This window comes from Hippopotamus amphibius, chromosome X (genome assembly GCF_030028045.1).
Source record: "Hippopotamus amphibius kiboko isolate mHipAmp2 chromosome X, mHipAmp2.hap2, whole genome shotgun sequence".
NCBI classification, from domain to species: Eukaryota; Metazoa; Chordata; class Mammalia; order Artiodactyla; family Hippopotamidae; genus Hippopotamus; species Hippopotamus amphibius.
The window spans coordinates 68,809,213-68,831,614 of record NC_080203.1 but is presented as its reverse complement, the minus strand read 5'-3'; the positions used below and the strand labels follow the sequence as shown (position 1 = coordinate 68,831,614).

Here is a 22,402-nt window from a genome sequence, read left to right as displayed (position 1 = left end):
CATAAGCTTGAAAAGCATTATAAAAACATTTAGAATGTGTCCTACTGACAGTTTCACCAGAATAGGTGCATAGCCATAGTCCTGTTGCTTCTTCAATTTCATTAAAAATTATTTTAGATTAATGCAATGAAGCAAAAACTTATGAAATGTATCTAAAGCAGTGCTCAGAGGGAAATTTAAAGTTGTAAATGCTTATATTAAAAAAGAAGAAAGATCCAAAATCAATAACATAACCTTCCACCATAATACCAATACACTGGGGGAAAAAAACAAATGAAATGCAAAACACACAAAAGGAAAGATATAATGAAAATTAAATAAAAAATTAATGAAATAGAGAATGGAAAAATGGTAGAGAAAAATCAATGAAAGCAAAAATTGATAATGTGAAAAACCAACAAAATTGAGGAAACTAGATAGGCTGACCAAGAAAAAAATGAGAGAGGACTCACATTACGAAAATCAAGAATGAAAGATGAGACATTATTGTCAAGCTCACAGAAACAAAAACTAATCAAAAAACTTCCAACAAATAAAGCCCAGATCCAGTCAACTTTACTCTTGAATTCTAGCAAACATTTAAAAAATTAATGGCAATACTTCACAAATTCCTTCAAAAAATAGAAGAGGAAATAATGCTTTGTAAATCATTCTATGAAGTATTACCCTGATATCAAAAGCAAACAAATACATCACAAGAAAACTATAGACAATATCTCCTATGAATATTATGATATGTGTGTGATATTGTGATACGATATGTGTCAACTTGACTAGTCATGAGTGTCCATATTCAACACTACTGGGTGTATCTTTGAGGGTGTTTCTGGATGAGATTAACATATGAATTGGTGGACTCAATAAAGTAGATTGCCTTTCCCAATGTGGGTAGGCATCATCCAATCCATTCAGGGCTTTAAAAGAACAAAAGACAGGGAAAGGACAAAATAGCCCCTTTTTTCCCCATTTCACTCCTTGAGCTGGGACATCTCATCTCTTCTTATATCAACTTCTCCTGCCCTCTGACTAGGATTGACACAATTGGCTCCCCTGGTTCTCAGGGCTTCAGACTTAGAGTGAATTACACCACTGTCTCCAAGCTGGAGACAACTGGGACTTCTCAAGACTTCATAATCATGGGAACCAATTCCTAGAGAAACAGAATTTTATGGATGTGTTTTCTGAAGCGGTTCTGGTTTTGGGGAATTTAGTCTCTAATCTGATTAGATTCAAAGATGCTAATGAACAAGGAGCTAGGTAACTCTGTATATGATATTTTCCACTATTTTTAAAAAACTAATAAATATAATGATATTGGTTGATCGCACCTTATGTCGCTAATGGTGAAAAAAAAAAAGGATGAGATCAGGGATTCAAATTCACAAATTTAAGAGGCACAAAAATGACCTAAGAACTTCTATGTGTGCCACACTTATCTCTTGTAGCTGCAGAGCTGAAATTGCTATAAATCAAATGTAGAACCTCATCCTCTGACTGGCTGAATTACAATGCAAGTTGAACTCCCAGCCTGGCAGGGTGTCTACTGTTAAAGTGAGGGCATGGATTGTAAAAGAATGAGATCCCATAAATTAGGATGGGAACATGCAGGAAGATCCTGATGAAGCTGAGGACATTGGGCCCCAAACTTCTGATTAAGTTTATTTACCAGTCGAAGAGACCTCCCCACCACCAGTGGAAAGTGTCCTCCTCAATCCCAGCAGAACTGGCCCCCATCAGAAGCAGCTTTTCACCTCCAGCAGCAGCAGCAGCAGCATGGTATCAGCTTTTCCTCCAACAGCAATATCAGGCTTTCCACCTCCACCTAAGGGGATTAACCATGCATTGCCCAAGGAAACTGTAAAGACCTTCCCTAAGGCAGTTACCATGTAAGACAACAGTGATTCTCCTCAGGGCCCACTCCCACCCCCACTCTTTGCTTCTAGACCTATAACTAGACTCAAGTCCCTGCAAGCTCCTGAAGATGAGGTACAATGTGTAACCCATGCAGAGGTATATGTATTCCAAGAGAACTACAGTACCTGAGTTTTCTAATTTATACAAATGGAAGCTCTGAGACCATATGTGGGAATGGATATGAAGGGTCTGGATAATAGTGGAAGGAACATAATGAATCAGGCCAAATTTAATCAGGGCTCACTAAACAGAAATTATATGTTTAATGTTGCAGCCCAGGGAGTTAGAAAGTACTAACAGTTTGTTTGGTTTGTTGTTTGGTAGAACTAAAAGGTAGCCATTATGAGTTAATTAAAATGCTGGACATGCCTTGGTTTAACAGTGGAGGACCTACAAAGGCTTAGGGCTTAGGGAGATTGAAATGGTGGAGTGGATTTGTTACTTAAGACCAACCCACCCAAATTGAGAGGGTCCAAAATGCATCAGCGCTGGGAGGCATAGATTTGTGAAGAGAGCCACAGCATCCTTGAAGAGTTCTGTGATCACTCTTCTTTGCAGGCCAGACCTCACAGTGGGAACTACAGTTACTGAATTGGGAAACCTAAATGCAGTGGGAATAATTGGATCCCCAGGTGACAGAGGCCAAGTGGCTGCACTCAGCCATTAAAAGCAATGTGGGCATGATTGCTGTAATGGACCAGAGTTAAAGCTGCAATTACAAAAGGATGACTTGCTCAGACCTATAGCACTGGCTAATTGATCATGGTATTCTTAGATGTGAAAGAGATAGGAAGCCTAAGAAAATTTCTAAGTCAAGTAAACCAAAATCTAACCTAAATTATAGAAACAGAGAGTCACAGTCACTCAATCAATTCGCAGACGACCCAGTTTACAGACCCAGAAACCCTTGAATAAAGCGGGGGGGGGGGGCACATTCCTTCAAGGAAGGACCTGTTACACTACTGAAAATTATACTGTTAATCTTTCTCTCAGCCTTATCCAAAAGGACCTATGGCCTTTTACCAAAGTAACTGTATATTGGGGTAAAGGAAATAATAAGACCTTTTGGGGACAGCCTGACTCTGGCTCTGAACTGACATTGATTCCAGGAGACACAAAATGTCACTGTGGCCCTCTAGTCAGAGTAGGAGCTTATGGAGATCAGGTGATCAATAGAGTTTTAGCTCAGATCTATCTCACAGTGGGTCCCCAAACACATCCTGTGGTTATTTCTCCAGTTCCAGAATGCATAATATACTTAGCAGACGGTAGTATCCCCATATTGGTTCTCTGATCTGTGGAGTGAGGGTTATTATGATGTGAAAGACCACATGGAAGCCCTTAGAACTTCTTCTACCTAGAAAAATAGTATATCTAAAGTAATACCACATTCCTAGAAGGATTGAAGAGATTTGTACCACCATCAAGGAATTGAAAGAAATAGAGGTGATAATTCCACCACATCCCCACTCAACTCTCCTATTTGGCTTGTGCAGAAGTCAGATGGGTTTTGGAGAATGACAATGGATTATGATAAACTTAATCAGGTGGTGACTCCAATTGCAGGTGCTCTACCAAATGTAGTTTCATTGCTTGAGCAAATTAAAACATCCCTGGTATCTGATATGCAGCTACTGATCTGTCAAATGCCTTTTTCTACATCCTTGTACATAAAAATCCACCAGAAGCATTTTGCTTTAATCTGAGAAGGCCAACAACACACTTTCACTGTCCTACCTCAGAGGTATATAGAATCTCTGGTCCTATGTCATAATTTAGTTCTCAGTGACCTTGATCAACTTTCCCTTCCACAAGATATTACACTATTCCATTACATTGATGACATTATGTTGATTGAACCTAGCAAGCAAGAGGTAGCAACCACTCTAGACTTGTTGGTAAGACAGTTGTATGTCAGAGAATGGGCAATAAATCTGATTAAAATTTAGATGACTTCTACCTCAGTGAAATTTTTATGGGTCTTGTGATGTGGGGAATGTTGAGAATTCCTTTCTAAGGTGAAGGATAAGTTATTGCATCTGGCCCCTCCTACAACTAAGAAAGAGACACAACACCTAGTGGGCCTCTTTGTATTATGGAGGTAACATATTCTTATTTGGGTGTATTTCTCTGGCCTATTTACTGAGTGACCCAAAAAGCTGCTACTTTTGAGTGGGGCCAAGAACAAGAGGCTATGTAACAGGTCCTGGCTGCTGTGCAAACTACTCTGCCACTTGGACCATATGATCCTGAATATTCAATGGTTCTTTAAGCAGGTAGGGATACTCTTTAAAGCCTTTGGGAGGTCTGTCTAGGCGAATTGTAGTACAAACCTTTAGGATTTTGGAACAAGATCCTGCAATCATCTGCAGATAGCTACTTTCCTTTTGAGAAATAGTTCTTGGCCCACTACTGGGCCTTAGCAGAGACTAAATGCTTTACCATGGGCCACCAAGTTACCATGTGCTCTAAGCTGCCAATCATGAACTGGGTGTTGTCTGACACACCAAGCTATAAAGTTGAGCATGCTCAACAACACACCATTATCAAGTAGAAGTGGTATATACAGAACTGGGCTGAAGCAGGCTTTGGAGGCACATGTAAGTGACATGGAGAAGTGGCCCAAATGCCCCTCTACTCCTCTCTCTCTTTTTTTAATCCATTCCTCTTAAACTACAGTAAGTCCCTTACATACGAACCTTCGAGTTTCGAACTTTCAAAGATGCAAATGTGGTCCAATCACGTAAGTTAGCTCACATGTCTGGCCTACATTTGTCATGTGTGTGCATCCTCCACAAGTGGTTATGCTTTTGTGTTCTTTACAGTACTGTATAGAGTACAGTAGTACAGTATCTTTATTTCAAGCCCAGGAAAGAGCTACTAACCAGACATCACTGGATCATTTTTTCAAGAGGGAGGATAGAATTGAATCCAACAAGGAACCGGAACCTGTGCCATCAACGTCAGGCATGAATGAAATTGCAGCTTGCCCTGCATCTCCAATTGCTGATGATCCTTCAGCTCTACCATCTCCCACCTCGCCTCCCTCCTCCAGTCAGTAACGCTTCTTGCCTGGTCATTCAATAATATTTAAATTATGGGATATTAAGAAGAGTAAACATCATTCAAGGACTTTACTTCCTCTTCAGGGAAAGGGGTCAGTGTATTTTCAGTTATTTGCAGGATAGTTTTATCATTTTAGAAAGAATTATGACCTTGTTATTAACTTTATTTGATGGTTAAATATGATTTAAGATGCGTACGTGTGCCAAATTGACAAGGGGTGGACTTGTAATGGTTAATTTTATGTGTCAACTTGAGTGGGCCAAGGGGTGCCCAGATTAAAGGCTACTTCTGGGTGTGTTTGTGAGGGTTTTTCTGGATGAGATTAACATTTCAATCTGTGAATTTGGATTTGAATTATCTAATCCCTTGAGGGCCTAAATAGAACAAAATACAAAGAGGAATTTGTCTCTTTTTTCCAGTCTTACTGTTAAACCAGGACATCTCATCTCATCTCCTCCTGCCCTTGGACTGGAATTTATAGTGTTGACAAGACTGTGGAGAAATTGGAACCCTGATACACTGCTGGTGAGAACATAAAATGTTGCAGCTGTTTTGGAAAACTGATTGATAGTTCCTCAATAATCTAAACATAGAGTTATCCAACAATTCCACTCCTAGATATGTACTCCAAAGAACTGAAAATATATGTCTACTCAAAAAATTGTATTTGAATGTTTATATCAGCATTAATCATGATAGGCCCAAAGTGGAAACAACCCAAATGTTTATCATTTGATGAATGGATTAAAATAAATGTGGTATATCCATACAATGAAATATTATTCCACAGTTAAAAGGGAGAAAGTATTGATACACACTAAAACAGGGATAAAACTTGAAAACATTATGCTAAGTGAAGAATCCATTTACAAAACCCCACATGTGTGATTCCATTGATATATTCCCATCTATCGAAACAGAAAGCAGATTAGTGGTTACCTAGGACTAGGGGACTTGAGGGAAAATGGGGTGGGACTACTAATGGTGCAGGGTTTTGAAGGAATTATTAAATGTTCTAGAATTGATTGTGGTTAGGGACTTCCCTGATGGTCCAGTGGCTAAGACTCCACACTCCCAATGCAGGGGCCCGGGTTTGATACCTGGTCAGGGAACTAGATCCCACATGCCACAACTAAGAGTTTGCATGCCACAACTAAAAAAGATCCTGCAAGCGGGAAAAAAGATCCCATGTGCCGCAACTAAGATCCAGTGCAGCCAAATAGAGTAAATAAATATTTTAAAAATAAAATAAAATTGATTGTGGTTATGGTTGCATAACTCTGTAAACATACTAAAAACCACTGACTTCTATACTTTAAATGGATGAAATGTATGGTATTGAATTATATCTCAATAAAAATAAAAAATAAATAGATGAATATTTATATAAGGAATATATTTATTGCAGTATGTTGGGGGGCAAGTAGCTAGTAAAAGAAATAGGCTATGACAAAGCCTTTGAAAGGGAAAGATATTTTTACTAGCTTTAACATTTAAAATAATGACTAACTTGGGAACTAATAATGTCCCCTTTACAAGAATGGCAAAATTAAATTTAAAGAGGTATTAATATCACCCTGTTATTCCCTGTTCTCTAGAGCCCATTTTCTGGTAATTCATTTCTAGTTTGCTCCAATCGTACAAACATATTTGACCAGATCATTCATAATTATAGACTATATAATGCAAAGACTTTATAATCCTTGCAACTCTCCCCCTTAATGCACCCAAAGAAAAACACTTTTGTTTTGCAACATCTTTATTAATTGGCCCTGCTTAAAAAAGATTATATTTCTGTCTTTCATTGCTGTAATGATTTATGAGTGTGCCAAGTTGAAGTTATTTTCTTTCTTTCTTTTTCTTTCTTTCTTTCATTCCCTTTCTTTCTTTCTTTCTTTCTTTCTTTCTTTCTTTCTTTCTTTCTTTCTTTCTTGTCTTTCTTTTGTTGTCTACACTGTGTCTCCTTTGCTGCACACAGGCTTATCTGTAGTTGTGGAGAACGAGGGCTACTCTTCATTGCAGTGCTGGGGCTTCTTATTATGATGGCTTCTTTTCTTGCGGAACACAGGCTCTAAGTGCAGGGGCTTCAAAAGTTGCAGCGTGTGGGCTCAGTAATTGTGGCTCATGGGCTCTAGAGTACAGGCTCAGTAGTTGTGGCACATGGGCTTCGTTGCTCTGCGGCATGTGGAATCTTCCCAGACCAGGGCTGGAACCCGTGTCCCCTGCATTGGCAGGCAGATTCTTAACCACTGCACCACCAGGGATGCCTGAAATTATTTTCAAAGATAACATTTTAACTACTTATTTTTAGTATTCTTCGTTTCTCCAGACTCACTGCATTTTGTTGCCCTCTAGCATTTTACTACTTACAGCTCTACTTATGAATCTTTATGTTAAATGAAGCAGAATCCCTTAAAATCAATCAACTGCTTCATGGACACTAGCATTACTTACCATCATATCTAAAATAATAAAAAATTGAGGACACTCAAATGCTATATGGGCACAGGGTAGTGCCAGTGTAGGGAAATTACCCATAAGTAAGCTACATTCCTGAAATGACTGCTCCTACCCAAGATCTCCTGGGTATTTCTGGAGGCATAGGACAACATAGGGAGCAAGGTTGAAATCTTGGTGAAAGTCTTAAAGAAATCTGTATGCTTTGTAGTTTACTCATAAACTCATTCTCTTTCCTTTGCAATTCCAAGCCTTTAAGTTTTGAGGTTAAGAGATCCATTTTATTCATGATTACATTCCTATACTTATTCAAGGAGTAAGAGAAGCTCCAGTTCCACCAGAATCCCTCAGATAACTAGAACAATTAATAATAAATAGGAGGTGGACCTGTTTTCTCCTTGCCCTCTCTGGCAGAAACAAGCCATAGTGAGTTTTTTAAAAGCATTCTTCCAAATGATCACCTTCAGTGAGATACTTTGTGTTAATTTCACTCAGATATTATTCTTCCCCTATTTGACTCTGTTAGATTTACATTTTACTGAATTCCTTTTGTACATCATAAGACTGGTATACTAAAAGTCTGTGTTTACCTAACTCACCTTTACAAGGATAAAAATCAGTGTCAAAGTGGAACTCTGAAGTATGTTATCATGTTTACCTTCTCTAGACATTAACATTTTACAGAAGTGGATTAAAATAATGCTATTTGTGCCACTCATCTTCACCCATCCGCTAGAAGATAGTGGGGTCATAAAGATATATTCTGTTGTTTTTTTCATTTTCACATAGGCCTGCACTCTTCTTCATTCTCTCCTATGTGTCTTCCATTGCTATTTCAAAGGATAACAACATACAAACATTTTTTTTTTGTTTTCAATATATTGAAAAGCAACACAGTACAAATGCTGTAGTTAATATTAAAAAGGACCCAAATTTTTCAAGAAATAAATTTTTTTCCTTTAAGAACTTCTATTGAGATACAACTGACATACAATAAACTGCATATACTTAAAGTGTACAGTTTGATACTTTTTTCTTATTAGTAATGTATATATGACAATCCCAATCTAAGGAATAAATTTTTATAAACAATTTCTATAATGAAAGGGAAATAGTATCTTGATACATAAAAGTTTTGTTAAACAAGATTTAAAATTTTTTAAATCAAAGTGTTTTAGACTAAATTCTTTCAGATGTTTAAACAGAAACAAAAAGCAACCTGTACAATCTCCATAATAAAATGTGTCTTTGTCACTTGTCCTGGGCACTTTGAATACATTAAAATTTTAGAAGTTTCAGTGATAGAGGCAGCACTTAAAGGTTTCATGAACCTTTTTTTTCCAAAAAAGCATACTTTCAGTAAAACATTTTACCATTTTATCTGACTATGCATTTACAATTTTGTTCTTCCATAAAAAGGAGATTTACATTAACACTGTATTTTTACTGTAAAAAAATACATTTAGAGATATTTAACTTCCTGAGTGACTTCAGTCTTACATTGAACATGATTTAATGAGCAAATTCTAAAATTTTATAATGAAATAGCATGTGTAGATGTATACTTATATGCTCAATTATGGTAAAACTCAAGATCATGTCACAGAACTTACTCTTAAGTTCTCTAAGAAGTTAAATGATATGATTTATCCCCAAACTTGACCAAAAGGTTTTCTCAAATGTTAGCAAAATGAATCACTGTAGTTACATTTTCTCATTTATTAACAAAATACTGAGTCATTTCAAACTATCAACTTGAATGTTTTCCACTATATACACCAAAAGTCTGGGTCACTAACAAGAAACTTCTTTCAATACAAAAAGATAACAGATAATTAAAATACTTGCTTCATAATGCAACCAATCCATATAATACATCCCTTCCTCAATTGTCTAAAATGATGAGGAATTGTGGCACTTTCTTCTATATAAAACCCTTTCCTCTTCTTAAAACCCTGAGGTGAAAGGTTATTAATGTAATAAAACCAGAACCACAGTTCTTCTCATTTCTGTATTTGACTGCAAGTAGATTTTAAAAATTTTATAAAGAAATGTGGCCACTTGTAAAGCTACTCTATACAGTTTTTTTAAGAAAAATTCCCAGAAACAACTTAACAAAAAGGGCCTAGAATGACCCCATGAAAACATCCTTTTAACACTTGTTAGTGTCGAGATGAGCGCCATTTCCCATCTTTACCACTGTCTCCCCTGCTATCATAGTCATGGCTCCAGCCATCGTGATTCCTGTCTTCATAGAAGAAATCATCTGTTTCCGCTGTAATGATGGTCAGACCCATGATCAGTGTAACGCTGTTCACAGCTATGAGGTCTATCCACTATGTAGGGATAAGAATTCTGTCTGACTTTTAGCTGTGATAATGGCGTATTTTGGTGCCACTGGGAGCTTGAAGACTGGTTAAAAGTATGATTATGTGATTGAGCTGATGGGGAAAATCCTGACTGATCCTGATGTGGGGAACTAAATTTCCCTCCATATGACATCTATCTCAAAGCACTGTTCATCACTGCTTGTCTCTGAAAATTTTCTGAGGAAGAAAAAGAGCTTTGAATTATCTATGCTGATGGAGTCATGTTATCCACTGCCCTTTCATATCTGCTAGGAAATGTGGAAGTAAGGCTTGAATTTCCAACATGATGCTGGGGATAGGACAAACTGACCTCCTGTGGCTACTTCCTGATCTAAACTGAATTTTGATGGGCCTTCCAAAAAGTTTGATTCCGTTAAGCACATTCATGACATAAGAACAGATACTTCATGTTTGAAATTCACAAATGCAAACTGCTTTGGTTTACCATCCTTACCTTTTGGAATTTTCACTTTTATTACTGGCCCAGCCTGGTAGGACAGCTCGAAAAGGAGCTCCTCGGTCACTTTCATCTCAAGGTTGCCCACAAAGAGAGTGCGATCCGCTTCGGCTGCCACTGCCTCCATCTCAGCTTTGCCCCCTCCTGAAAAAGGCCAAAGGGTCACTGCTGACGTGCATACACACATTTTAAAACCTGTTTTGGGGCATTTTTTTTGACAGAAACACTATATCCTGAAATGTCAGCCCTTTGAAGAGATTGGAATTTTTACTGAATTCTATAGACTTCTCTAAGTACCAGGCATCTAGTGGCTTTTCAGCTATTACTAAAATTATTAGGTCCTAGAAATGTTTAATAACTACCTGTTGCTATTTCTTAAGAGTAGCAGTCAAGTGAGGATTGCTGAGGTAAGAAACAGACACAGAAAGCCTAAGTAGCCTAGTGCCTCTGTGAATTGGAGGTTTTGGGTATCTTCTTAATTGTAAGGAGGAAAACAAAAACTAAAAAAGGGCCAAAAGAAGGAAAAGTGCAAACCAGAATGGGGAATGACAAAGGAAGCCCCCGGAAGATGCCTCCTTCATTTGAATGTTTCTCAGTTGCTATTTTATCCTTTAAAATTACTCCCTTATTCCAAAGTCAATCATATTTATCTGTGCCTCATCTCCTCTTTTTATTATGCATCTTCTTAAGGCATTGGACAATGTTGACTACATTCCTTTTAACTCCTCAGAATATCTGGACAGTGTGATGTAGGAAGTCAGAGCAATTAATAAACCATTCTTTACACTTTCCTGGGAATTATATGGAAGTATTATAAGTAAGGGTATAACACTTAAAAATTGCTCAACTAGGACATTGCTTTTTGTATTTTAGTATCAAGTATCTTAATCCTGTAAAATCATATTGCAAGACTTGAGTAAAGTAGCCATGACAGTGTTTCATAATCCAAATCATGAGGACTTCCTAGGTGGCACAGTCGTTAAGAATCCACCTGCCAATGCAGGGGACTTGGTTCAATATCCAGAAAGATATCACATGCCAGGGAGCAACTAAGCCCATGAGCCACAACTATTGAGCCTGCGCTCTAGAGCCCATTAACCACAACTGTTGAGCCCATGTGCTGCAACTACTGAAGCCCATGTGCCTAGAACCTGTGCTCTGCAACAAGAGAAGCCACTGCAATGAGGAGCCCATGCACCACAATGAAGAGAAGCCCCTGCTCTTGTACCAGAACTTGCTCAAAGGACAACTTATTATTGTTATCTCCTAAATAATTGCTTGTGTAAAAAAGTTACTAATACCCTTTATAGATAATTCAGTCTGGATTGACTGTAGGGAGAACACTAAATCTCTAATTTAAAAACACAAGATTTTATCAGTTTGTATCATTATCTATGTTTGCTTCTTGGTTCTGGTTTCTCAATACATCTATGAAGATATTTGCCTAGGATTTCTGAAGAGTTAGAGTTGTTACTGAGTCCAAGCTCACTCTGCTTGCCACACAACAGGCTAGTGAATTGGATAAAAGGTGTTGAGGTGAGGAATACAGCTGTATTCAGAAAGCTGGCAGACCAAGAAGATGGCAGACTAGTGTCTCAAAAAACCTATCTTATCAGGGTCTGGATGCCAGTTTCTTTTATAGAATCAGAGAAGCAGAGGCAGTGAGGAAGTAAAGCAAAAAGGCAGAATAGAGAGGGTGAGGCTGTGAGGAAGTAAAGTGAAGGGGCCATCAGTCTTGCAAAACATCTCCTGAAATGACCAGCCTCGGTGAGGGGATGTGTTAATTTCTTCTTTTCCGCAACCATTCACAGGTGGGCAGGGTTGATTGTCTGCCTGTGAGCTGAACAGAGGCACTTTAACATTCAGGCAGAGGGGCAGGGTTCCCTGAGGCAGGCCATCATATATAATTATAATAACAAAAACAATGAAAAGCAAAGGTTAAAGTCAAAGAAACAGATCCTACAAGAAGTTCGATTTAGCTCTTCCCTGTTACAATTCTCCACTGTCAATGTCCACTCCGCAATCTTGTGGGAAAAGGGGCAACAATGTTCTAACTGCTCCACCAAATGGATCTTTCTGGGAGTCTCCGCCATCAGTGTTGGTGTTCCAAATGTTGACATTTATCTTTTGTTCTACTTTGGAATTGTCTACTTTCTGCATGTAGATTTAAAAATATTCACAACCTAAAAGTTGAGAGTTATCAGGAATTTTTGAGGACTTCAAACCCAGGAGGCTGCATCTCAAGTTAAGGAATTTAGCTTTTTTCTACCTATGGGAAGATGCAAGAGTCTGGGCTCATGGAAATCATTTTTTTTTCATATGTACCACAGCTGTCTGGGGCCTGTATCCTGTATTTTCACATCCTGAGTTTCCACAGGGCTCACCATAGAAGTGGCTGCAGTCTGATGGCTGCTAGATGGCAGGTATTCTTCTCTTTCCTGAGTTTTCTCAGGGTTCAGCAGCTCACATTGGAGGGCTGCAGCTGCAGATGGCTGATCCTCTCCTCTTGCTCAGGAATTTTACCAGTATTTGGGAGACATTTCATGATCAAATTTTGTCCCATGGTGCTGGGAGGCTCATCCTAGGTCAGGTGAAAATTCTTGATATGCCACTCCAGGTGCTAATTTTCAGATTAAGCCCTATTGATAATTAAAGATTCTCTGGATCCACTGTCTAATTATGATCCAGGAGACATTTTCCCTTGTTGCTTCTTCCCATACCTAGAATCACATCATTACAATTATTTTATATTATAAATGTGATACATTTCCTTAAGATGTTTAGCCATAGAAGTTTTGTTGGAGGCCTGGTTACACATTGGGTACTGTAAGAGACAACAGTCTTATAAAATAAACAGGATATAAGTAATGCAGTTGGTAACATTGACAAAGATATAGTGCAGCAGGGAGACACAAAGTACAAACAATTTGGAAGCAAAGAACAAATTAGAACAATGATTAGCATAATATCAAATCCATAGGAGAGCCAGGTGGAGACACCAAATTCTGGCAGAATCAAGTACAGAGAAAAAGATAAATGTTTTGTCTTTCTTTACAAAGGCATACTTTATCAACTTGTAGGTTGTAGCATAAGAGAAAAATGTTTTTCCAAAAAAAAAAAAAAAAAGAAAAAACAAGGATTAAAGCCAGTATATTTCCCAAAGTCATAAAGTTATAAATCATATCTACCAGTTCATTCGGTCCCATGTAATTAATTCCCATTGAGCTGGATGAAGTAATCAGGTTTTCCCATTAGTTTTGTTATTTGTTATCCAGTCCAGTGATATTATCTAAAAGCTATCAAAAACTTATATTTGTTAAAAAGTTCCTTTTTATCAGTCTTAAAAGCATCAGGACAAAGCTAAAAATAGCATAGTAAAAGATTTGAGTACAATGTAATTAGCAGGAAACTTGGATATAACATTTTAGAATAACTAGTATTATGATTGATAACATATCCAGACATATCAGATGTTTGGGATTCCATATAAATTTTGGCCTATATTTAAATGACATTTATCCTTACACTATAACCTAAGATTCATCTCCAATCACTTGACAATGCTTTTGAAGTAATTTAACTTACCAAGTAAGCTTGACATTTCTCTCTAAGATGTCTCAGAGATGTTCTTTTGAAGTACCCCAGAGTCAGCTGGAGGCTAAAAAACTTTAGTCAGATTTTGATATTTGGGAAGTTTGTTAAAAATATCAAAAAGTTTAAAAAACACACCAGGATCATAGGTCACTGTGAAACAATACTTATTCATTTAACCAAAGTAACAAAAGGACTGAAAGAAAATAAATATGTATCACCTAAGGGCACAGAAACTCATACAATCTGTTATCAAAAAAGAGCACTTCTAACAGATCAAATTTCAGTCTGGTATTAGCTTACTTAACAAAATCCATCTACTTAGTTAACTTCAATCTAAATTTAGTTAATCCTGACCATGTACAAAACTTTCTCAGTAAAATGTAATTCCATTTCTCATACCTTCTTAACTGGAAACACACATTCTACCATATTGAAGTGTTTTCTTATTTTCAGTAGCTTTATTTACATATTTAAATTAGAGTCCCCAACTCTTAAAAACATTAATTTCTAGTGAAAACCAAGAGATAAGTAATAGTTACTAAAATCTGAAGATGATTTTAGAACATCATTAGGATCATAAATCATCTAAGATGATCTTAGGTGATTTTTTTAGAACATAATTATTCTTGGACTTTCCTGGTGGTGCAGTGGTTAAGAATCCACCTGCCAATATAGGGGACATGGGTTTGATACCTGGTTCAGGAAGATCCCACATGCTGTGAAGCAACTAAGCCCATGCGCTACAACTATGGAGCCTGTGCTCTGGAGCCCACGAGCCACAGTTACTGTGCCCATGTGGTGCAACTACTGAAGCCCACATGCCTAGAGCCCGTGCTCCACAACAAGAGAAGCCAGTAAGAAGCCTGTGCACCACAACAAAGAATAGCCCCCACTCACCACAACCAGAGAAAGCCTGCATGCAGCAAAGAAGACCCAACACATCCAAAATAAATAAATAAAATAAATAAATTTTTAAAAAAGAACATAATTAAGATGCGTTTGATAGGTTACTCCTTTCTGCCTGTGGACACCGCCGAGTAAGCATCGTTGACGTCTCCCCCCTCCACTGCCGTCATGTCCAAGTCAGAGTCTCCCAAAGAGCCCGAACAGCTGCGGAAGCTCTTCATCGGAGGTTTGAGCTTTGAAACAACCGATGAGAGTCTGAGGAGCCATTTTGAGCAATGGGGAACGCTCACAGACTGTGTGGTAATGAGGGATCCAAACACGAAGCGCTCCAGAGGCTTCGGGTTTGTCACCTATGCCACTGTGGAGAAGGTGGATGCGGCCATGAATGCAAGGCCACACAAGGTGGATGGAAGAGTTGTGGAACCAAAGAGGGCCGTCTCAAGAGAAGATTTTCAAAGACCTGGTGCCCACTTAACTGTGAAAAAGATTCTTGTCGGTGGCATTAAAGAAGACACTGAGGAACATCACTTAAGAGATTATTTTGAACAGTATGGGAAAATTGAAGTGATTGAAATCATGACTGACTGAGGCAGTGGCAAAAGGAGAGGCTTTGCTTTCATAACCTTTGATGACCATGACTCCGTAGACAAGATTGTCATTCAGAAATACCACACTGTGAATGGCCACAACTGTGAAGTAAGGAAAGCCCTATCTAAGCAAGAGATGGCTAGTGCTTCATCGAGTCAGAGAGGTCGAAGTGGTTCTGGAAACTTTGGTGGTGGTCGTGGAGGTGGTTTTGGTGGGAATGACAACTTTGGTCATGGAGGAAACTTCAGTGGTCGAGGTGGCTTTGGTGGCAGCTGTGGTGGTGGTGGATATGGTGGCAGTGGGGATGGCTATAATGGATTTGGTAATGATGGAAGCAATTTTGGAGGTGGTGGAAGCTACAATGATTTTGGCAATTACAACAATCAATCTTCAAATTTTGGACCCATGAAAGGAGGGAACTTTGGAGGCAGAAGTTCTGGCCCCTATGGCGGTGGAGGCCAATACTTTGCCAAACCACGAAACCAAGGTGGCTATGGTGGTTCCAGCAGCAGCAGTAGCTATGGCAATGGCAGAGGTTTTAATTACTGCCAGGAAACAAAGCTTAGCAGGAGAGGAGAGCCAGAGAAGTGACAGGGAAGCTACAGGTTACAACAGATTTGTGAACTCAGCCAAGCACAGTGGTGGCAGGGCCTAGCTGCTACAAAGAAGACATGTTTTAGACAATACTCATGTGTATGGGCAAAAAAAACTCGAAGACTGTTTTTGTGACTAATTGTATAACAGGTTATTTTAGTTTCTGTTCTGTGGAAAGTGTAAAGCATTCCAACAAAGGGTTTTAATGTAGATTTTTTTTTTTGCACCCATGCTGTTGATTGCTAAATGTAATAGTCTGATCATGATGCTGAATAAATGTGTCTTTTTTAAAATGTGCTGTGTAAAGTTAGTCTACTCTGAAGCCATTTTGGTAAATTACCCCAACAGTGTGAAGTTAGAATTCCTTCAGGGTGATGCCAGGTTCCATTTGAAATTTATTTACAACCTGCTTTGGTGGAGAAGCTATTGTCTTCAGAAACCGTGGTGTAGTTGAACTGACAGTTACTGTGTTGTGATCTGGAGTTCACCTTTAAAAGGGTCACCCAAGCAAAGTCACAGAATTTTTTTGGTTATTAATATTATGATTGTTGGCACATCCTATGCAATATATCTAAATTGAATTATGGTACCAGATAAAGTTACAGATGGGAATGAAGCTTGTGTATCATCCATTATCATGTGTAATCAATAAATGATTTAATACCCTCTTGAAAAAAAAAAAGAACATAATTATTCTTACAGTTTACCTAAAAGCTCTTATCTCATTTACATTTACTTTAAAGTTTCATCATATCGTTATTTTTCTTGCTGACAAATTTACAACAAATATAACAAGATTTCATTTAACTTCTATTAAATCTAGGTGCAGTGAAAGTACTATACTTAATGCTGATAGCTCTAAAGACATGTCTATATTAACTAGATCAACAAACTTAAACATTAAAACTAAATATTTCCCAGTTCATGTGAACCTGAAATTCACTTAGCTTAATTTCTCTTGTATTTAGAATTATTTGTTTTGTAAGTGCTTACTTTTCTTTAAGCCAATTAAATGGAGCTCATTTACAGATTAATCTCAGCAATATTATACAAAGACACATACACACATACAAACAAACAGAAAAACTTCATAGTTCTCATTTCAAAATTTCAGCCATGAGTCAGGTACAGCAATGTAAAAACCCATCAGTTTACAAATGGTTGGATTAAGATTGGGTTTCTGGCAGATGGAACAAATCAAGCTCACTTGTCTAGATGGCTAAACCCTTTTTATTGATGTTTGTGGAAAACAAGTCAAGTTCTAAGTTACTGTACCCACTTTTTCAAAATTTACATTTTAAAAAGATAAGGGTTTCTGAGAAGACCAGATATGACATTTGCCTTTCAAAGATCAAGGCAAGTTTCTGCTAAGATGACTTTGTTTCCCCTTTGTTGGTCTCTGGGCAGACAAAGCCACTGCAATCATGTGGGCCTCTTGCATATTTCTCTGAGTGTGTTCAGCTTTTTTGGCCATAACCCTATTATTGAAAACTGAATAAGCCAATTGGAACAAATCATTCATTGGAGTCTGAGGAACACCAGTTTCTTTTGCACCTGATGTCTGGGGCAGACTGGGCCATAAAATGGCTAGACAAAAGGGCCTGTACCTTGGGGAAGGAGAGATCCATGTTCACTTGTGATCCATGGCCCTGTAGGATGAGGTCCCCTAGTTGGCCTTCTAGAAGTTGTAAGAATGAATGGTTTTGTCCTTCTCCAGAAACTCCCATGACTGGGATAGACTGAGATGTTTTCTGTGCCACCTTGGTGTTTACCACAGAATATGTGGCACCCGTATCTATTAGAAAGTTAATCAACTTGTTCCCCAATGTCAATGTTACCCAGGGTTCCTGTGGGGAAATCAGTATCAGACACCTCAAATCCAAGGGATTCCCCAGCCCCTTACAGGATATTGAGGCATGGGAAATTGTCCTGCTGTAGAAGTGGCTCCCAGTCCAAATTGGGCGCCCTGTCAGGTCTTAAATGGTGATACTACACCAGATCCCTGTGCTCTGGGGGGTTAACATAAAAACTTCTATTTGATCCCCATGTGTAGGGGAAACAGCAGGTGGTGAACACGAAAGTGACATGGGGGGGGGGGCAGTTGGAATGACTGCTGGAGCAGCCTGCTCAGCCATTGGGGGAAATGGATTGGCTGAAGTGGGGGTTAAATTTTGAAATAATATGTCTCTACTCTCATTTTCTCCCGCTTCCCTTGTAGAACAGGTTGCCCCTTGGGTTTCCTTTCAGACCATTGCACCATAAGGTGGCAGCCTTCTGACTCCTTTTCCTTCTGACGCAGTAGCATAAATGCTCCTACATATGGAATCCCATCTCTTTTCCCTGCCCTTTTGCAAAATGCGTCTAACTGAGAGATTGTATAATAATTGAGCCATTCAGGGGCCATCGTTCTTCTGATCCTAACATATATTAGGTCCACACCCTATTACAATAGTATATCATACCTTTCTTAGTCATAGGCTCATGGCTATGGTTTTGCCCATTTATCTAATATATGCCCCAAAGGGCTCTCCTTTGGGATTGATGGAGTGTTTTCCATTTTTATAAGTTTGATAACACCAAAACACAAAAGATGCAGGCAAATTCCATCACAAAAGGTGCAAATTCCAACATAGATGCACACAAAATGAAGACAAAATCAAGATGAAAACCAATGAACTAGTTCCCCAAAACCAATGAACTAGTTCCCAGTGAACAAGTTCCAAGAATCAGGTAGGGTCTGACAACAATTCCTCCCCTCCAACAGGGTACCCCAACCAGATGTGTTTGTCCTGTAAAGGAAAAGCCCAGATTGAGGGGTGAATATGTTCCCCACTTGCATGCTGGAGCAATTTACCCTCCAGAATTGAATCGAGTTGGTTGACTCATAGCTCCAAATTGAAGTTTGTCAGTTCCTTACTTCAATTGCCAAGTGCTGGGGTAGCCGGTGTTACTTCAGGGAACTTTGAAGGGAAGATCCTCAGGACAAATGGTCCTGGCAGCTGCTAGGGCCTTGCCCCAGTATTGCCTGACCAGGGCTGGCTAGCCACAAGCAGCAAGGCTCCTGGCTGGCTAAGCCAAATTTGTTACCAAGTCCAAGCTCTCTCTACTTGCCGCACAACAGGCCAATGAATCGGAGATGAGGTGTTGAGGCAAGGAATACAGCTTTATTCAGAAACCTGGAAGACTGAGAAGATGGTAGACTAGTGTTTCCAAAAAACCATCTTATCAAGGTCTGGATGCCAGTTTCTTTTATAGAATCATAGAGAGAGAGATTGTGAGGAAGTAAAGTAAAAAAGGCAGAATAAAGAGGGAGAGGCATGGGGAAGTAAAGAAAAAGTGTCTTTACTTTTTCTTGCAAAACATCTCTTGAAATGACCAGCCTTGGTGGGGGGATGTGTTAATTTCTTCTTTTCTGTAGCTGTTCACAGGTGGGCAGGGTTGATTGCCTGTGAGCTGAACAGAGGCACTTTAGCTTATCATTCAGGCAGAGGGGCAGGGTTCTTTGAGGCAGGCCGTCATATATGATTATAACAAAAACAATGAAAAGCAAAAGTTAAAGAAACAGATCCAACATGGAGTCTGATTTAGCTCTCCCTTGTTACAGAGTGAATTGAAGGGAATGAAGGTAATTACAGGAATTGAATGAAGTAAAAAGTAAAATATTAGGTAGGCAATGATATAAAAAGAAATAATCTAAATAAGAGCCTATATTATATTTGTTAGCTGATTTACCAAAAAGACTAAAGTTTACCTAATATATACTACCACTCTTTCCATGGGCATTGAGGAGGTATGTTTATTGATCTTCAATAATATGTAAGCAGTTATATAGAGCCTAAAGACAAAATTATTCCCAAGGTCATAAACTGATTTTATTATCATTTTAAAAATATTTCTATTTTGACCTGTTTTACTGGTTGCGTTTCAGTGTTTCTATAGCAGTCTCTAAAATTCATACACAATAGAAAGCATGCAAGTTATTTCAGACTTTTTTTAATCTCAACTTTCTCTTATCACTGCAGCATATAGCTCATCTAATGTTGTCTATCAACAACTTAAAAAAAATCAAAACAGGTTTCACATTACTGTTGTCTCCATAATTACAATATTTCATAAATACAGCACAAACTGTAATGTCAAGGGAATCATTTCTAAAATAAATTGACACTTTAAAAGCTTAATCTTTAAATCAGTTTGCTTTTAATGTTACATGGCTTTGCTTTTTCATTTATTTTCTTGCAGCAGGACTATTTTTCTTTAATTCAAACTACATTTTGCAAAATTTATTAGTTGCTGCTTTCCATCTTCATGCTTTTGCTCTCTGACATTTAACCTTTGTTTATATCAGAAAATTGGAAGCATTTTAAAATATACTTTTTGATATTTTTGTTTGCCATATCATTTCTCAGGGCATTTCTTTGGATATTGGATAAATATTCAATATATAATGTACTATGTGTTTCAACATAATTTTCCAGAGTGTAAAAGAGTAGTCAAACTAAACTAGTTGGCATGTAAAGAAAAAGCGTATTTAAATTCTCAGTTAATTAAGTACTTTAGTTCAAAACCCTCTGGCTAATTTGGAGGTGTGAACATCATCCATTTATATTTCTAAAAAATAGAATGTTAGTAAACTAGTACCATTTTCTATATTTTCTGGAACAAGTTGGAAATGAATTTATAAATGAATAAATATGTAATGCAAGTTTTAGTATTAGAAAGATGCTGTCAAAAGGAAATATTAAATTTAAATCCATTTTGAAAATAGATTTTTGATATTTCAGACTTGAATAATAGTGATTATAAAAATGCAAGTTTAAATTTGGGAAATAATTTTGTGACAAGTGGGCAACTTGTGAATGAATCTTAGAAGAAAGATCTTAATTTGAGAGTTAATTATTATTATTATTTTTTTTTGCTGTGCCACTCAGCTTATGGGATCTTAGTTCCCCAACCAGGGACTGAACCCAGCCCACTGCAGTGAAAGCACTGAGGCTAACCACTGGACTGCCAGCAAATTCCCTAGGAGTTAATTACTGTATATTAAGCCAAGCCAAGCTTAACTAAAATGGCCTTTAAAATCAACAAAATGACAAAACCTATTCTACTTTTTATGCTCACCTCTATTGTCAATAATAGATATAACTCAGAAGTATAAAATACTAGGAAGAATCTAAGATTCAGAAAAACAAAACTGGAATGTAATATAGAAATTATTTATACTGGACTTTGTTGTTCAGTCATAGTCAATCAGCCAGTCAAGTATGTACATGCTCACACTGACATGTCTTCTGTCTGTAACATTTATTCTCACTTTGTCCTTTTCCTACTTATGTTGCTTTGTGCCTCCAACTGAATAATGAAAGAAATGAGGCAAGGGGAAACACACAGAATGGATAACCAAAACACAGTTGACTAAAATTGGATTATTTTTACAATTAAATTCTTTGAATGCACTGAGCCTCTATGTTCAAGGGAAACAGGCAAATTGTTGCTATCTTTTTTGATTCATTAAATCAAAGAAACATAAAGCTAGAAGTAACAGTAGAAAGTATTTAATCCAAACCCTTTATAGTTCTACAGATAAAAAAATGAGTTCAAAATTCTCAAGTGCTCAAAATCACACATACAATTAATAATAGCAGAACCTAGACAAAAACAAGTTTCCTGGCTATGAAAAATCAATTCAATATATACATTTTCACTTTTGTCAGTAGTAACTGGTATCATTTTGAAAAGAATTAAGTACTGTACTCTGAAACAGTAGAAATGTAGTTTGTAAACCACTGTACAATGATAATCAATGCCAATCTGTTCTATATAGTAGTCTTCTAAGCAAATATCAGTAGAACAGTTCAAGGGTACAGTGAAGTCTTTCATGAAGATAGTATTGTGTTCTACTATATATAAAATAGGTGACCAACAAGAACCTACTGTATAGAACAGAGAACTATATTCAATATCTTTTTTTTTTACCTTCATTTTATTTTATTTTTTTTTCTTTTATTTATTTATTTATTTATTTTTGGGGGGGGGGTACACCAGGTTCAATCATCTGTTTTTATACACATATCCCCGTATTCCCTCCCTTCCTTGACTCCCCCCCTCGAGTCCCCCCCTCCCTCCCCGCCCCAGTCCTCTAAGGCATCTTCCATCCTCGAGTTGGACTCCCTTTGATATACAACTTCCCACTGACTATTTTACAGTTGGTAGTATATATATGTCTGTGCTACTCTCTCGCTTCGTCTCAGTTTCCCCTTCACCCCCCGCCCCCTCCCATACCTCGAGTTCTCCAGTCCATTCTCTGTATCTGCATCCTTGTTCTTGTCACTGAGTTCATCAGTACCATTTTTAGATTCTGTATATGTGAGTTAGCATACAATATTTGTCCTTCTCTTTCTGACTTACTTCACTCTGTATGACAGATTGTAGTTCTATCCACCTCATTACATATAGC

General features: G+C 37.8%; 2 pseudogenes; one reads left to right on the top strand and one right to left on the bottom strand.

Annotated features, from left to right (window-relative positions):
• Positions 1-9,599: 9,599 nt before the first annotated feature.
• LOC130842518 (RNA-binding protein 7-like) lies at positions 9,600-10,402 on the bottom strand (annotated as a pseudogene).
• A 4,466-nt stretch (positions 10,403-14,868) lies between these two features.
• On the top strand, positions 14,869-16,059 carry LOC130841983 (heterogeneous nuclear ribonucleoprotein A1-like; annotated as a pseudogene).
• The last annotated feature ends 6,343 nt before the right edge of the window (positions 16,060-22,402 follow it).